The sequence below is a fragment of the Choristoneura fumiferana genome, chromosome 22 (assembly GCF_025370935.1).
Source record: "Choristoneura fumiferana chromosome 22, NRCan_CFum_1, whole genome shotgun sequence".
Taxonomy (NCBI): Eukaryota; Metazoa; Arthropoda; class Insecta; order Lepidoptera; family Tortricidae; genus Choristoneura; species Choristoneura fumiferana.
In genome coordinates this window covers 2,391,849-2,410,543 of record NC_133493.1, presented here as the reverse complement: position 1 = coordinate 2,410,543, position 18,695 = coordinate 2,391,849, and the positions used below count along the sequence as shown (strand labels likewise).

The following is an 18,695-nucleotide window of genomic DNA, read 5'->3' as shown; positions in this document are numbered from 1 at the left end:
TTATAGGTGCTGACACTCTTTGGTCATGATCATGTCATGGCGACAAAATATAAAGAGAACTGACGTTGTCATGGAGGTTTGCCTAATATAACATGCAATATTCTACTATTTTTCGGAATGAAACTACTTATCTCTCTTAATATCTCAACTACCTCCAAAACTACCAACGCACAAAATTCGGAGGTTTGTAAAATCATTTTAGCAACTTCAAAATAAGGAAATTCATAACGCGACGATATCATTTTCACAGATTTTTCTATAATAAATCGGTTCAGTATTTTTGGTGCTAACCGGTTATAACGGTAACGAGTGATCTGTAGTTCTCATTTATTCGTTTGAGATATGGAACCCAAAAAGAATTCATATCGTTATTTATTTAAGAACAATCCTCTTCCGAGTTGATTTATTAAGGTGGGCCCTCACCGCGTTTCCCGTAAGGACGTTTATTCTACGTGAAACTAATTTCCTCTTTCAGGAGAAGCGTTATAATATCAGGTCCGTAATTCAGGGCCAAGACAAGTTGGATGAGGTTATGCAAGGAGTAGTCAGGTTTTAGGAAAGTGAGACAAATATAATTATGCATTTGTAAGTTTAGTGTCGCAGTAAAGTTGTGTTGCAGGAGGTTAGGAAGGTCCGCCCGGATTGCTACCACCATCTTGTTCGCTAATCCTGCCATGAAGCAGCAGTGCTTGCACCATTGTGTTTTGGCGTGGAGAGTAAGACAGCCGTTGAAATTACTGGCACTTGAGGTATTCCATCTTAGGCCTCTAGGTTGTCAACGCATCTGCAATACCTCTAGTGTTGCAGATGTTTATGGGCGGTGATGATCTCTTGCTTGTTTGCCATCCAGTCGAATAAAAAAAAAAGTTTTTTGGTATAGTCACAAGGAAATAGCGTGAAAATTTGCGCGGAATACGGAGTTACTTCACAGAAGATTCAGCTTGGACTAAAATGCTTTCGTATGGCTGTTTGGATGTCTGGCTGTTTATCTCTGCATATAGCATTTCTCAGTGGGTTCTCGAGAAGTTTTGTGATCATATTCAATAATGTATTTTTTTTCGGTAATTTAGTTTTCGGAAATAATTTAAACTATCAAAGTCTAACAGCTCACAAAGCCTCTAGCTTATAATACGCACAAACACTTGTAATTGTATATTATAATGGAACCTAAATAATGAAAAAGCACTTAATAATAACGAAGTCTTCTCTTTTATTTCGTCGTCTTTTTTATTTATACGGAGAGCGAAACCGCGGGATAATAAATTATGTATTTAAACTAAACAATAAAAATAACAATAAAACAAGAAAATAACTTGAGTTTTTTTAATAAAGTCATTGCTGTTGTTCTACCATAAGCATTTAACTTAACATCCATTTGCTTATGTTAAATTCTAACTAAAACTTAAAGTTTCTTGGTTTCATCACGCATAAAACCCTCCATAGTTTAGTGCATACAAGACACGTGCACGTACGCAGCTGTCGACAGTGTAACAGTCCAACCACAATTACGAGCGGTACGGAGCGGCTGGGAGTAATACATTGCGTTCTCTCTCAAGTAACTTCAGCAAAGTTACGACTTTAAGACTTTGCAATGAACAGAGAATTTTAATGCGCGTCGCACATATTCGTGGCCAATTTGTTAGACTAATGTGGCATGCTTTATTTTACTTACGTGAATAAAAAAAACCGGCCAATATGCAGCGGGTAATATGCAGGCTACATTGGTTGCAACCCCCCAAATAAAACTCTTGATCTTAATGTGCTTGTCATGAATCCCAAGGTCGGTAAATGAGTCATTGCCCGTACTAATTTTCTTGTCATAAATCCCAAGGTCGGTAAATGAGTCATTGCCCGTACTAATGGCCGCGCGCGCTGCTGGAGGAGGAGGTCGGCGCTGCCAAGAGCGCAGCCAGCGGTACGGGCAATATTTGGAAGAATTATATTTTTTCTTTTACAATTATGAAATTTCACTCGCAAATGTGATGAAAAACATTGTATGTCGCACGGGCGGTATTCTAATAGACCCTTCCTTATTTACCGCCCTTGAGGCACAATGTACTATAACATTTATTTTATACTTACGGCATAAAACCGTCCACGTCCCGCCGCTGACAGGTCACGCGTTCTGCTGACGACGGCAGTGTTAGCGTGAATTAGACTTTACGACACGTAGCCATAAAACTTGATTTCGAACGTGCGGCAGTTTCGGTGAACGGTACGATTTAGGTAACATTCAAACTGTCGTAAGTTATTTCGTTTCGTGTTCTAGAACATTCAAGTGAAACATGTTATTCGAGAATAAGGGTAAGTATTTTTTTTTTAATAATATAAATAAATATAAACATCATGGGACACTTGACACCACATTTCATTTAGTACAAGTTGTTGCCCGCGAAGCTCTGTCCGCGTAGAATTCTAACCATCGTCGCAAAAAGGAGGTATTATAAGTTTCACCGCTGTATGTCTGTCTGTGGCACCGTAGCACTTAAGCGGGTGTACTGATTTGAATGCGATTTTTTCATTTGAAGGTGGTAGGACCTTGTGCAAGGTCCGCCCGGATTGCTACCACCATCTTGCTCGCTAATCCTGCCGTGAAGCAGCAGTGCTTGCACTCTTGTGTTTCGGCGTGGAGAGTAAGACAGCCGGTGAAATTACTGGCACTTGAGGTATCCCATCTTAGGCCTCTAGGTTGGTAACGCGTCTGCAATACCCCTGGTGTTGCAGGTGTCTATGGGCGGTGGTGATCTTTTACCACCAGGAGACCCACTTGCTCGTTTGCCATCCAGTCGAATAAAAAAAAAAAAAAAAAAGTTCTCGAGTGGCGACCGCGAACCGGAAGAGGAAGCGTTGGCAGGCCTCCCACTAGGTGGACTGAAGACATCGTGAGAATTGCGGGCAACCAGTGGATGCAAGTAGTGAGTTGTTCATTGTGGCGTTCTATGGGGGAGGCCTTTGTTCAGCAGTGGACGTTTTCTGGCTTATGATGATGATGATTTGTATAGTTTCCCTTTTTACTAAATCTGGTCGTTTAATAGAATCTTCATTTGAAGTCACCAACCCTAAAAACCAGTTCAGCACGTAAGCAACCGGAACGAAAGGCATACAATGTAACAAAATAATATATCTTCCTCAATTATATTACCCTCTCCCGGCTCCCATACATTTGCAGAAATATTGTCATTGCCTAAATGGGAATAAGGAAAATCTTGGCTTTGTTTTTCTACGTGCAGTGTTAGATATAAATACATTACATGAAGGCTTTGAATACCCCGAATAATACAGAGTGGACCCTTTAACAGGGTCAAATAATTAAAACATTATATCCTACGAACATTATAGCCCTCTTGTTCTGAGAGGAGGCCTGTGCCCAGCAGTGGGACGTATATAGGCTGGAATGATGATGATGATCCCACGAACTCGTCAAACTGAAAGACATTAGTTCAGTTCAGCGACATTTAAAAATAATTATTTAGTTTTTTATTCTATTAAAGAAAGAAATCATTTGTTCGTGACAAAGCACGAAATACAAAAAGGAATAAAAATTTAAAAAAAGTTCTATGTCTCGAAATGGTCCCAAATCAGCAAAATTGCCGGTCTTGCGAACGGCGCTGTTCTTCCTTTGGGACCATCTGTTTATATTATCCCAGCTTATATAAGTACGTCCCACTGCGCAGGGCACAAGTCTCCTCTCAGAAATTTCATAAAAATCGGTCAAGCCGTTTCGAAGGAGTTTGGTCACAAACATTTTTGATCCGAGAATTTAATATAAATAATTAGAGATAAATATAAGAATTGTATATTATAAAAAATGTTGTAATCGAACACACGGAATATCGGCAAGAAAGTTTAGTGGCCTAGCAGGAACTGCCAGTAATAATTTGTTATCAACCAAGTTCTGTGTAAAGCACATGAATGGACAGTACTGCTTCATAGAAAACTATTTTCAAAGGCCGCAAACGGCCTTCGCAAATTGTCTTGATTCCCACAGTTATTCATTCGATATGTTCCTAGAATCGATGAATTTGCAATATATAATTAATTTTGTGGTGTACTGCCTTTTCGGCGAAATATGTTTCGCCAAATTTCACTTAGCAACCAACCTTTCGCCAAAGTTTCATTTGGCAAACTAATATTTGGCATAACTTTACTTCGCATTTTTTTTATTTCGCAACATTTTTACATTGCAAAATTTTACTTCATCACACATTTATGTGGCAAATAATTATGTAGCAAATGATTGGCTTAGGCAAATAACAAATTGTCAAATAACATTTGGGCAATTTTTTACATTGCAGAGCTATACTTCAATTTGATTTGTGCGAGCGAGCGAAGCGAGCGAGCAAGACGGTTCGGAACAGAAGCGACTTGGATAGTTTAGGTTCAGAAGGCTAAGGCGGGAGCTAAGCCTTCGATGTTAGGTTTTTTTTTATAGCAGCCAGGATAAATGACACTAGAAAAGTAGGTTGGATGCCATTCAATAAGTTGCTAAATTAAGGTAGGTATGCCAATCAATACATTTGACGAAAACATAAATGACATCTTAAAAAAATTCCAGGTAATAATTTGCATAATAATAATTTATCGAATCATTAGTTGGGAAATGATATCAGTGCGAAACGTTGAGTTGGGAAATAACATTTCGCCTAAATAAAAATATGGGATAAATAGTTTGGGAGTTAATAATTTGCTAAATAATTTTCGCCGATACATTAGTAAACCTAATTTTGTACTGTGCCCATTGTTATTATTTTGTATTGCAAATGACTGGAACAAAGCTAGTGAACATTAAAAAGTTTTTTCGTCTATCATAGTATTTTATTCAATTTACGACTTTTAACCTTAAATTGTCAAAATTGAAAAAAAGATCATGATTCAAACCTCGTCGTTACCTTATAGTCCAAAAAATTCTACATTAAAAAAAATATACCTCGTCGAATTTCTTGCCGGATCCTTCTCAACAGATTTTTTTTGAACCGGTGGTAGTTTTGTTTTTGACATTTATAATACTTAAGTGCTTTTAATATCCTTAATTAAATAAAGATATTTTGACTTTGAGTTTGAATATAAAAATATAGTCTTGAATCTTGTTCACTGTGGGAGTGTTACATTATATTACAAAACAAAAGTAGCTCAGTCATGCAAGTAGAATCGAGCCTTGCCTAAAGTCTTATTGTTAGAGGCACTCAGTATTTATTGAAATAAATGAGATTGAAATGCGGATCTAAGGTTACCGACATAGCCCGAAGAATTGCGAAACTAAAGTGGCAGTGGGCGGGGCACATTGCTCGCAGGACTGATGGCCGATGGGGTCAGAAGGTTCTCGAATGGCGTCCGCGGACCGGGAGACGAGCTGTCGGTAGGCCTCCAACAAGATGGAGCGACGACTTGGTTAAGATCGCGGGGTCGCGGTGGATGCGGAAAGCACAAGACCGGTCTGAGTGGAGAGCCTTGGGGGAGGCCTATGTCCAGCAGTGGACGTCTTTCGGCTGACATGATGATGATGATGATGTTTGTTCCGGTGTCAAATAGCTAAAGAAGGAAGCTCCGTCGTTACTGTTTTAAGCTGCTTGTCGCAATGCCCGCCAAACACTCAAAGGCCATGTTTTATAAAAACACCACCGCGACAAAGCCTATTTTTAAACACAAGGAGATTTAGAAATCCGAAGTTATTAAGATATCGAAAGAGCCTCTGTGTACAGTCGCTAGTATTAATATCTGCCACAGCGGAGCGTGCAAAAATATCTGACACGTCCTTCCGGCCCTAGAAATAGAGTCGTATCAGATATTTATGCACGCTTGTTGTGTCTGATATTGGTGCTGGTGACTGTACCATCGATTTTGGATTAAACTTCGACAATAATAACTTGTTACGTTCAAAAAATTCAGCGTAACTCTTATAGGTTTGTAAATAAGGTTGAATATTGAGTGTTTTTGTGAGACAACAAGTTTTCGGTATTCTTTTGTTATCGCAAAGGATATTTTGTACGAGTTTATGGCATAGATAAGTCGCTTGGTGAAAAAATGACGGACCTTTTCTTAGAATTGAGTGAAGAAATTTGATACTTTATATTGTTAACCTTAGGGATTTTGGGTAACGTTACACAAACAATATAGGGTCTTGCTACTGCCGTGCAGTTTAATAATAGGAAATGTAGTGTAGTATTTTTGGTGAGGTAAAATTATTGGCCATCTCTCCCTTATGGTCAACCCCGCTATAAGTTCCTGTACCCAAATGGTTGCCTGGAAAAGATCGCCTTTAAGCGATAAGAACGCCTCTTTTCTATATTGCATTTTGTATCTATATAGCATTTTTAACCCCCGACGCAAAAAGTGTTATAAGTTTGACCGCTTTGTGTGTATGTCTGTGGCACCGTAGCTCTTAAACGGGTGGACCGATTTGAATGCGGTTTTTTTAAATCAAATTTTCTAAAGAAAGTTTTTAAACATGTTTCATCATACTTTGAAGTGACAAAGTCGGGGGTTATCCAACTTTTTATTGGTTATTATATAGTACTGATTAGTGATGTGCAATAATTGTATTGTATTGTAGTTGCCACAGGTGAAAAACACGTGATTTAGGGGTGAATAGTCATCCCAGCCTATATACGTCCCACTGCTGGGCACAGGCCTCCTGTCAGAACAAGAGGGCTTGGGCCATAGTTCCCACGCGGGCCCAGTGCGGATTGGGAACTTCACACACACCATTGAATTGCTTCGCAGGTGCAGGTTTGTGCAGGTTTCCTCACGATGTTTTCCTTCACCGCAAAGCTCGTGGTAAATTTCAAATGTAATTCCGCACATGAATTTCGAAAAACTCAGAGGTGCGAGCCGGGGTTTGAACCCACGACCCTCAGCTTGAGAGGCGATAGGTCAAAAAACTATGCCACCACGGGTGAATAGTGTTGTTGCACAAAGTTGTTGTAGCCTAGTTTTTAACCCCCGACGAAAAAGAGGGGTGTTATAAGTTTGACCGCTATGTGTGTGTGTCTGTGTGTCTGTGTGTCTGTCTGTGGCACCGTAGCTCTTAAACGGGTGGACCGATTTGAATGCGGTTTTTTTTATTTGAAAGCTGGTTTTCTAGCGATGGATCTTAGACATGATTTATCAAAATCGGTTCAGCCGTTTCAAGATCATCAGCTCTTTTGTTCGCTGCGGTAGGAATCTTAGACGCATAATGGATATTTACTTTACTTTCAAACATATTTGGGACCTAAAATTTGAAACACCCATGAATACAATATAGCTATGCAAGATTATAGAGTTCTCGGCCTGATGCTGCAGCCAGGATATCCAGAACACTAGTAGGTACACTCTTAATAAAACTATAGCAGATATATCGTGTTTGGGTTCGTTTTGATCAGTATTTGATTCTACAAACAATGCAATGGTGGCAACAGGATGAGCTGATGCTGCAGCCAGGATATCCAGCACATAGTACACTCTAAAAAAATAATAGCACATATGTCGTGTTTGGATTCGTTTTGATCAGTCATTGATTCTACATACAATGCAGTGGTGGCAACACGACGAGCTAATGCTGCAGCCAGGATATTCACCACACCAGTATACTCTTGAAAAAAAATTTGCAGATATGTCGTGTTTAATTCCTTTTGATCAGTATTTGATTCTACATACAATGCAATAGTGGCAACACGATGAGCTGATGCTGCAGCCAGGATATCCAGCACACTAGTACACTCTATAAAAAATAATAGCACATATGTCGTGTTTGGAATCGTTTTGATCAGTAATTGATTCTACATACAATGCAGTGGTGGCAACACGACGAGCTGATGCTGCAGCCAGGATATCCAGCACACCAGTATACTCTTGAAAAAATAATAGCAGATATGTCGTGTTTGGATTCGTTTTGATCAGTTATTGATTCTACATACAATGCAGTGGTGGCAACACGACGAGCTGATGCTGCAGCCAGGATATTCAGCACACCAGTATACTCTTGAAAAAATAATAGCAGATATGTCGTGTTTAATTCCTTTTGATCAGTATTTGATTCTACATACAATGCAATGGTGGCAACACGATGAGCTGATGCTGCAGCCAGCATATCCAGCACACTAGTACACTCTATAAAAAATAATAGCACATATGTCGTGTTTGGAATCGTTTTGATCAGTAATTGATTCTACATACAATGCAGTGGTGGCAACACGACGAGCTGATGCTACAGCCAGGATATCCAGCACACCAGTATACTCTTGAAAAATAATAGCAGATATGTAGTGTTTGATTCCTTTTGATCAGTATTTGATTCTACATACAATGCAATGGTGGCAACAAGATGAGCTGATGCTGCAGCCAGGATATCCAACACACTAGTACAGTTTAAAAAAATATATATCAAAGTTTAAAAAACATGAAATAAAACTTAAATTTAAAATTTAAAAAACCCCGACTTAAAAACGCCAGCAAAATATAAATAAAAACGCCCGAAAAAAACGCTGCTTGAAAGACAGTTAAAAAGTAAAAAATAATTATGCGCTACCTAGCTGTTGCCCGCGACTTCATCTGCGAAGAATTCGTTTATCTCTATCCCGCGGGGACTATGCTGATTTTCCGCAAAATTAGCCTAAGTTAATTTAGTATAAAGTATCTAGTAATATTTTTTTATCTAAGCGTTGTCGGTGTCGGGGGACCGCTAAGGTTAATACTTTAAAAAATACAACATATTTAGTTTCATGTTAACCTTAACGGGCCCCCGACACCGACGACGCTTAGATAAACAAATATTACTAGATACTTTATACTAAATTAACTTAGGCTAATTTTGCGGAAAATCAGCATAGTCCCCGCGGGATAGAGATAAACGAATTCTTCGCAGATGAAGTCGCGGGCAACAGCTAGGTAGCGCATAATTATTTTTTACTTTTTAACTGTCTTTTCAAGCAGCGTTTTTTTCGGGCGTTTTTATTTATATTTTTGCTGGCGTTTTTTATTGGTTTATAGCTTCTCAAGAAGAGTGTCCTGGGTTCGAAGAGTGTACTGAGTTTTTCAAATTGAATAAACAAAAAATAATTAAATTAACTAAAATGCATAAAAAATGGGCTGAGTGCGAAATTTATTATTTACTATCTTTTGCCCGCCTCGGGAACTGACAATTTTTCCGGGATAAAAAGTAGCCAATGTCACTCTCTGGCCCATAAACTATCTCTATCCCAAAAATCACGTCCATCCATCGCTCTGGTTCGGCGTGAAAGACGGACAAACACACTAACAAACACACTTTCACATTTATAATATTAGTATGGATAACAGTGGATACAGTGGGCCCGCAGTGGGAACAACATGGCCCAAAGCACTTTCGTTCTGAGAGGAGGCTTTCGCCCTGCAGTGAGACGTAAATACGCCGAAATGATAAAGTGTAGTTGAATATTGTACTTGCATTATGTAGTAATCCTAATAATAATACACATTTTAAAACTTCACCACGAAAAACATAACTTACGGAGATAACTAAAACAGAGTTTTCTATGAACTTCAAGATGTGGTAGGTAACCATTTATGCTAAAAATAATAAAGAGCTTTATAGCTTAATATTATTACATCCTTTACATTTTTTACGTTCTGCTCATTTATTTATCAGCCATAATGCCCACTTTTTGTGATAATATAATATATATATTTATATATATATATGTATATACTTTATTTGAAAAACACAAAATATACATAGATCAATTGATAGAAAAAAAAAAAATAACCTAAACTCTATGCTTATTCTTTGCTCTAAATTCTATGTTTATTCTTACACTGTCCAGGCCACTCGGTTGTGGAACTCCCTACCGATAGACTTGAGGCGCGCAAAGTCCTTGCCTATCTTTAGGTCTATGCTTAGGGAGCACTACCTGTCATCTTGCGTATAAATGTTATAGTTAGCTTATTTATGTGTTGTTATGGTATCTATCTACCTATCTATCTGTTTAGATTTGTTGTGTATGTGTATTGTATGTGTTAGTTTTATGTATTCTTGATATAGCTCTAATCTACTGTAAATTGCACCACCTGCTAAAATGTATTCCTTATTTCTGTCCATTGTAAAGGTTGCCTGGAAGAGATCGCTCTGAAGCGATAAGGCCGCCTATTGCTTACCTTAGAAAATCTCTATGTATATACTTGTTTTCTCTGTACTGTTTACTGTATTGGTGTGCAATAAAGAGTTATTGTATTGTATTGTATTGTAAACTTATAATATAACCTACAAACTAAGACCTATACTGACTAGTTTACTTACAACCTAAAAACCACCATTCCACGTCGTACCCGGCTCAAAGGTGCCCATAATGCCAGCCGCATTTCCCCGCTGTATGGCCAGCGCCACCTGCTGAACCAGGTACGACCCGGAGCGGGGGTCTGTATATATATATATATATATAAATAATATAATATAATACAGGTCACGTGCAATTTGGACCACGTTTAACGAAGGGTTCTTTGGTCGATATTATGGATTAATATCTATTCCATGATGTCTTACAAATCGACTTAGGGTGAAGCTAGACGAGTATAATATTTTGAGTTGTGTGTCGCGTATTTCGGTCGCGTAATTTGGTTTCATACAAAAGTCCAACGAGTACACTACAACTCATTTTCAGTCGTGTTGCACAAACTTTACTTTTATATAAAACCGGATGCAGCAGATATTACCTACGCCACAACTCTTAACAATTTTATCCCTCGATTGCACATTATAGAGTGCTCCTTTATCTTTAGGATTCCGTAGGACTACAAGGAATGCCAGTAATACTATATTTCTATAAGAAATTATACTTTTGAATTCTGGTTTTTAACATGTCCTGAATTTCATTACAACTTATTATACGGTTAAAAGGTGTATCATAATATAAAAATAAGCATTAAATTACTTACTTTATATACTTAGCTAACACATCACATAAGTGTTTAAGAATGTCAATGTGATATTTACTACTTGTGTTAAAAATAAAGTTGTGTTAAATACTTGTGGTGCTGTTTAAAAAATATATCTCACTGAGTTTCTTGCCGAATTCTTCTCAACAGAGACTTTTCCGAACCGGTGGTAGATTTTTGTGAGACAGTCTGTGTGAGATAGAGAAATATGAAAGAGAGAGAAAGCGGGGATGTGCACGCGCTACTACTTACATGATAATATTTTATGCAAAAAAAACACATAGCCAATAGTTAATATTCCGTATTACACGAAGGCGGCAACCAGAATATCTTCGCCTAATTCCGAAAGTTTCCAACACTAAGAAGCTGTTTCACCATCCATTGATTAGTGTTAACTGATGGTTAAATGTGATGCCGTCTCCGTCTATTCTAACAAAATAAATAGAGACGGCATCACATTTAACCGTCAGTTACCACTAATCAATGGATCAACCCCTAAGCGTTCTTGTTTAGCAATTTGGCTTCGGAACCCTAGAAATGCCTAATACCGTAGGTATACAGTACATTATTATATGTCATTTTCATAAATATTTCCATCACTTAGTAAAAAGGTACCCTTTTTAATGAAAACATTACTTTAACCAAGGCTAACATGAGTCCTAAGTAAACAAGTATCGTTAACATAGTATAAAGATGTAGACCTCCTTGGAATAATGTTAACAAATGGAATAATTAAAGGATCAGCGATCTAAATTTGCAAGTAGAAAAAACAGCAGGGCTACTACGAAACTCGAAGTTCGTGTCGTGCGGTCCCTCTGACACTTATACTATTTAATACGAGAGCGAGAGGGACGGTACGATACGAACTTCGAGTTTCGAGTTTCGTAGTAGCCCTGCAGTGCCAGAGATTTATCTGATCGGAGGATCGATTGTTAAAATCCTCTCACTCGCAAATACCATTCGAAATAATAATGAGAAGTAGTAGAAAAACAAAGTTTGAATAAAAGTAACTGTGTCTTCAAAAGGCTCTCTTGATGAAAAACTTTCCTTAATTCACTCAATCTTATTAAGTATCTAGTTTTTAAGGTGTTCCCTTCTTTCACAGTCAGAAATTTCACAGAATTTCGTTTCGCAGAAAATGTTTCATATAATATTTAGTCCTTGTATTTTTACTTCGGATATTATTGTTTCAATTACTATTTACTTGAATGATTTATATTTAATGGAAAAAAATAAACTTACAACTTAATAATCTTTGAAATGAAATTATTTTATTTAGCAATGTGTCAAACCATAGAATTATTTTTTAATGTTTTTTTTTCGGTTTATTTATTCACGATATTTTGTTTCAACGAAAATGTAAAAATGGACGTTATGTTGTCCATAATTTAATAAAAATTAACACATTTGAATATAGTAATTTTGTGTTGGTTCGATTTGGTTAGATTAGAGCTGTGCCCCACCAGAAAGCGAATCGCTACCAGAAAAGTAGGCTAAGTTAGGTTAGAACTGTGACCCCACCAGAAAGCGAATCGCTACCAGAAAAGTAGGTTAGGTTAGGTCAGAACTGTGACCCCATCAGAAAAGTAGGTTAGGTTAGGTTAGAATTGTGACATCACCACTAAGCGAATCGCTACCAGAAAAGTAGGTTAGGTTAGGTCAGAACTGTGACCCCATCAGAAAAGTAGGTTAGGTTAGGTTAGAATTGTGACATCACCACTAAGCGAATCGCTACCAGAAAAGAAGGTTAGGTTAGGTAAGAACTGTGACCACACCAGAAAGTGAATCGCTACCGTTATAGGATGGTATGCATTTTGTCGCAGGTATGAATTAAAAAGTTTAGAAACTAACACCACATAAAATATTTTTCTTTGTAATAAGTTTTATATCAACTAAATAATATAATAATAAAGAATATTTGATTTGTTATTCTATTAAATGAATACCTAAATAATGAATTTTATTTGTAACAAAAATCAATGATACAAATTTCTTCAAAGTGATCCATGTATTGATTATTCTATGAAACAATAATATGAGAAAAATATCTATTAAACGAAATTCTATTAAAATGTTGTCTGCGAAACAAATTACAACCAGTTTTTAATTATTGAAAATCGGCTGGCTGCTCTCTCTCTTTCTTTCTCATCTCACCTCGGCTTATACACGTTCCAAAGCCAGGGTACAGACCTCCTCTCAGAATGAGAGGTCTTGGGCTGCAGTTGCCACGCGAGCCTAGTGTAGACTGGGCATACACACCATTATGAAAATTAAAAAATTAAAATTTAATTTATTTGCCAATGTTAAAGTGTAGGTACATTACGTTAGAATTTACATAACAACTTAATTTAAGTAAAGGTAGGAACTAGAATTTAACAGCGGTTCTCACACTAGGTCGGGCCTGTATCGTGAGAACCCAGTGATTTGGCATAAAAATCAAACTGTAAGATTTCGCTTTTACAAAGCAGAGATGGCTAGCATGCATAAAAACACTAAAAGACACGTACAAGCTATAGTATAAAGGAAAAACCAAAGTGATATATGTGTGTGTGTGTGTTCATGTGCGTGTGCTGTTAAGCTCCTTAAATCACTTTTTTTAATAATTCCTCTGTCTCTGTGCATGAGAGAGAAAGTAGCATACTTTTTAACTTTGTGTCTATATCTGTTTTGGTGTAGAATTCTGAACATCATTTCAGTCTGATGATGCGGTTATATACAAATGGGTGAAGGAGTTGTCAAAAACTGCGCGCAAAGGCTGTTCTAACCTTAGTTTGTGGAATGCGAAATACTCTTTTCTTCAGTAGAGCAGGGTATAGAGGAGAGCTTTGAGTTTCGCGGTGCATTTTCAAGGCGACTCGGTGGATATATATATATATATTTTATTTTTTTTATTCGACTGGATGGCAAACGAGCAAGTGGGTCTCCTGATGGTAAGAGATCACTACCGCCCATAAACATCTGCAACACCAGAGGTATTGCAGATGCGTTGCCAACCTAGAGGTCTAAGATGGGATACCTCAAGTGCCAGTAGTTTCACCGGCTGTCTTACTCTCCACGCCGAAACTCAACAGTGCAAGCACTGCTGCTTCACGGCAGGATTAGCGAGCAAGAAGGTGGTAGCAATCCGGGCGGACCTTGCACAAGGTGCTACCACCTGCAAAACTAACTGGCTAAATAACTGGCGGACGGTGAGTCTCTGAGCCTCCCTGTACAATTTATCGATGGGAAATCGGAAAGGCTTTCTGTACATCACTTTAAAGTTCAAAGTCCTTTCCTGTCCAAGCATCGCAGTTACACCGGCCCCACCAAAAACCGATATACAGTAGCTCAGAACAGATTCACACTTCATTTAATTTTCATTTTTTTCATCTAGTAGCAACGCGTCCGTATAGATAAGTCGACGTTTCATATTCGAAAAATGACTTGAGTCCTATATAAATTCTGTGCAGTGCAACTACTACATACAACAGGCCATATTTTCAAGTTTTTTACCTTTACCCGTATCGCAAGAGACATAATAATATGATTAAACCAACTTCCCTCTCAGCACCAAGGGGCCCATGAGCGTTTAACGACACAACTTACTGCTGTTAAACTGTGTGTCTGTTCACTTGAAGATTTGATTCCACCCAATGGTGCCGTTATGAAGGATTTAAAGATAATTAATTCAGCGCTTACAAGTTTTCGCTCGGCAATACGCAACTCAAGATATGAATTCACGGGCTTAACTTCAATTGAACCTTTGAAAATAGATCCAAATTGAAAGATAATCAGCTTTTGATGTATAATTATAGTGAAGCACAGGCCAATTTTTTTCTAGCCTGTTAAAGTGTCCGACTACCAGCAGGCCCAAACAGAGCCTCCCATTATTTCCGCCATTCGTCCCTGGCAAGAGTTCGTATGCTCCAGCCACTGTACCAAGTCCCTAACTGAAGTTACTCTTACTCTTGCTAGTTTTTTATAGATAAAAAACCAATCTGAAACCAAGCTTTACTAGGAGCTTCATAAAAAGAGAGCACTAACCCTCTGTATATACGGGTAGTTCTCACGAAATCCGGAAATTCGGTTATGACAATAAAATTAAAAAAATATAGTGATTTATATATTTTTTTAATATGGATTTTGTAGTAGTCATAACACTGGATTTTAGAAAAATAGTGGTCCCCAAAATAAGCGTTTTTTTTAAGAGTTATAAGGCTGTTTAAAAAAAAAAAAGTGAGGGAATGATGACTTAGGTGAGGGAATGATTTTTGTAAGTAATTATAAACTTTTTAAAATAAAAAGGCATAATTATTTCGTTATATATTTTGTATTGAATAATAAAAAATATCAATTAACATTATTATGAACTATTGTCCAGAAAATCACAAATTTATTGCAGTCTGCAGATGCCACAAATAAATAACAACTAAGTTGAATTGCTATGGCACTTAATCACAATGGCAGTACCTATGGAAAATCAACAAAAAATCTTTACTTTCTTAAAAAATAACTCAGAAATAAACCTTCCTTTTAACTTACTCAGTCTCAAAGTTAATAACAGTCTTTACTCAATCGAAATAAGCAAAAAATTAACAAAATAATTTTCATTTTTCTTAGAACTAATCAGATAACTAACTCAGATATAAACTCCTTTTAACTTACTCATTCTTCAAGCTAATAACAGTATTGTCTCAAACGAAATAAGCAAAAATAACAAAATAATATTCATTTTCCTTAAAACTAAACTAACTGGCAATTAAATCAAATTCTTTATTCTACTTTCAGTCTTGAAGATAAAAAATCAGTCAACTACGAGCATATATATTAAGCTAATCGATCTCTTTTACAGAATAACACCCTCTTTTGATCAGTGTCGGGGGTTTGATCTTCTGCAAAACATCTTTCCAGGCATACAACTGTTCGTCCTTAATTGCTGGCCATTTCCAATATTTGGTTCCTCTTTTCATACACTTAACTAAAGCGGCTTCCTCAGAAAATGAAATTAGTTCCCCCGGATATTTTTGTTGGTCCCATCTCACAATGACATGATCACCTATTTTATAAGCAGAATTATAATCACTGGAAATAACAACATTCGATGATGATGATTCTCCTTGCGACTTATTCTTTTTGGTACGTGTTTGTACTTTAGTCGGCTTTGTTGTAATAGAAGGATTTGAAGACGAGTAGTATCCCAGATGATAATGTCTACATTTTCCTGGACAATCAAAGCAAGAAAGCCTTCTGAATTCCAGCACGTCACCAGTGAAAACAAATTGGCGAATTTTTTGAGTTCCTCGGAACGCAGAGATTGTGTCCGACTGTTTAACCAAATGTTCTATATCCGTAATATTAGCAGTGTTAACCTCAAATAGCATTATCGAAGGACATCTAGCTGACAAAATTTCTTTGAGGGTATTTAAATTCACAATATCTCGACCTTCAGCAACAGCTTTGTCTGCAGTTCTTTTCAAGGTGCCACCTACACCATCTGGTGCACCTTTTCCATGACCGGGTTCCGAATAATGCCATGAAAAGAATGTTGTGCCCGGAAACAAATCATTTATATGGCGATACACAATATGAAACATGAATTTGTTCTTGTACTGGTTAACAGGACTGTCGCATGTGAATTCTGTTAATTTTTAAATTCTGAATTTTTAGCCATTCAAAAACTGGTACCAAGTGCGCCCATACCGCCATAGTATCATGTCTGTTGTTATTAGAAAGAGAGCAAAAAGTCCGGGGTCTGACACCATCATTGTCACGCAAATATAATACTCCTGTGTGAAGTGTGACTTGTTGTCTTGCTCCTCCAAAATGTACTGCCTGTATCTCTTCATTGTATTTGCAGCAATAATTCTCACTGAAGTCTATGTGGATAAGGACTTCATTCTGGGTCAATTTCCTTTTAAGGTCTGCAACCATTTGATACTGATGCGTTATTGTGGCAACATGTTTAAAACTAGAGGCATCGTCTCTTCTAACTGTTGCACTAGTTTTCGTATTGGGACCTTGATTTGTTTTTTTAACAGGTTTTCGTACTGTCTTCATTTTTCCATCCTTCTCGTAAGAAGTAGTCTCATACTGCCATTGATAATAGGTCACCGATTTGTTTGGTTGTGGAAGATAATATTCTACGTTCTTATTTCTACAATCTTCACATTCTCGCATCAAACATTTAGTTGAATGCACATTGCATGTTTTCGCGGCAAGAAATCTTGTTAGGTTACAGCAAGGCAGTGCTTTAAGTTCGTGCAATTTCATTACCATCAGTTCAACATTTGCATGGATCACACATTTGCAAGTGTCCCGTTCTTTGATGCTCGCCCAAGTCACCCAAAAAGGTCGAAACCTACAGAAAGTTGCCAAGCTTACTTGATATTCGACCGTCGCTAGAAATTTATGTGCAAATTTTTCAGTGTATCACATAATAAACGTTTTTGTTTTATTTGTCCCTTTGACCTGATAAAATCTTTCTTTCCTGGGCACATCCGGGAGTTCTCATCTTTTTCCAAAAAATCTACAACGTCTTTTTTAACTTTCATATGTTGAGCATTTAATTTTTTCAAACCACTCTTTTTGTATCTGTCATGTTTAAAAAACGGCTTTGCTAAGTGAAGCAGTTTATGCTTCTTTAAAAGATCTGGTTGTAGCATCTGCAAGTATTTCTTCTTTTCGATGTGTTTTTTTAAATTTTTGTATTTGTTTTTCAGTTGTTTAGTAATAACTTCCGACAATAAAAGCTTCTTTTTCACAAGGTCAGAAACTTGCATTTTTTTTAAGAGCGCTGACACTTTAGCTTCAGGAGACGTCTGCACATTCTTGATTTGTCTTTGGCATCTTTTACGATATTTTTCCTTTTCTCTCAACACGTATTTCAGTTTTGTTTGTAATTTAGCTATTTTTGCATATAGCGCTGCTCTACGTTTTCTTAGTTGCCGCCTCCTCCTAGCAGCCACTAAACCCCTAACTTCATTATTATTTTGAATATCCACCTCTATTACGGGACCTGGGCTAGGAGGAGGTGTCTCATCTAGTAGTCTTGTGAGATTTTTACGAACTTTAGCTCTATTATCTCTATATGTCTGGCTATTTTTTTTTCCAGGTTTTCCTTTTAACCCTTCTCTCTCTGGAACTCATGTTTGAAATCGGCTTTACTTGGCCTTTCTCTTTCTTTTTCAGGTATTTCAGTCTTTCTTTTTCTCGTAGTACCTCAAAACTTGTAGGGTCAGATTTCATTTTTTCTCTTCGCTTCCTATCATATTCCTTTTTTTTTAATTTAGCTTCTTCTTCACTGATTTTCTTTTTTCTTGCCATTATTTGCTCTAAAACAAGAAGTTTGAGTTAAATTCAAGAATTGCAACCCAGTCAAAATCATTACCTCCTTATGTCATCATTCCCTCACTGTAAATCTATATGAGGGAATGACGATGAGGGAATGACGAAATGAAGCATAACCTAAAAAAACTAGTGACACGGCCATGCTTTAAACAAGGTTATTTGTGGAAGTAAACTACTCCCAACATACTACTTCATCATGCAATTAATAATTGGGAAAGTACTTACCCTTCCTTTTTTTTAGGACGTGATGTAATGATGAACACAAATGTAATTTAAAAAAATTATGTATTCTACCTTTTTTCAACAAAACCTCAAACGCGTACACAAACAATTCGCCATATTGGTAAAATTACAGTGTTGCCAGCTATCAAAAACAAACGGTAGCGTTCACGTTTGAATGAAACTGCGTTCATAAATTAACTGTTAGTAAAGTTGTGAGGGAATGATTTAATTTTATTGGACACATGGTTTTTATTATTTTT

At 37.1% G+C, this 18,695-nt stretch overlaps 1 pseudogene; it reads right to left on the bottom strand.

Moving 5' to 3' along the window:
• Positions 1-18,277, bottom strand: part of LOC141440172 (uncharacterized) — a 110,481-nt pseudogene extending 92,204 nt beyond the window's left edge.
• Between the last annotated feature and the right edge of the window lie 418 nt (positions 18,278-18,695).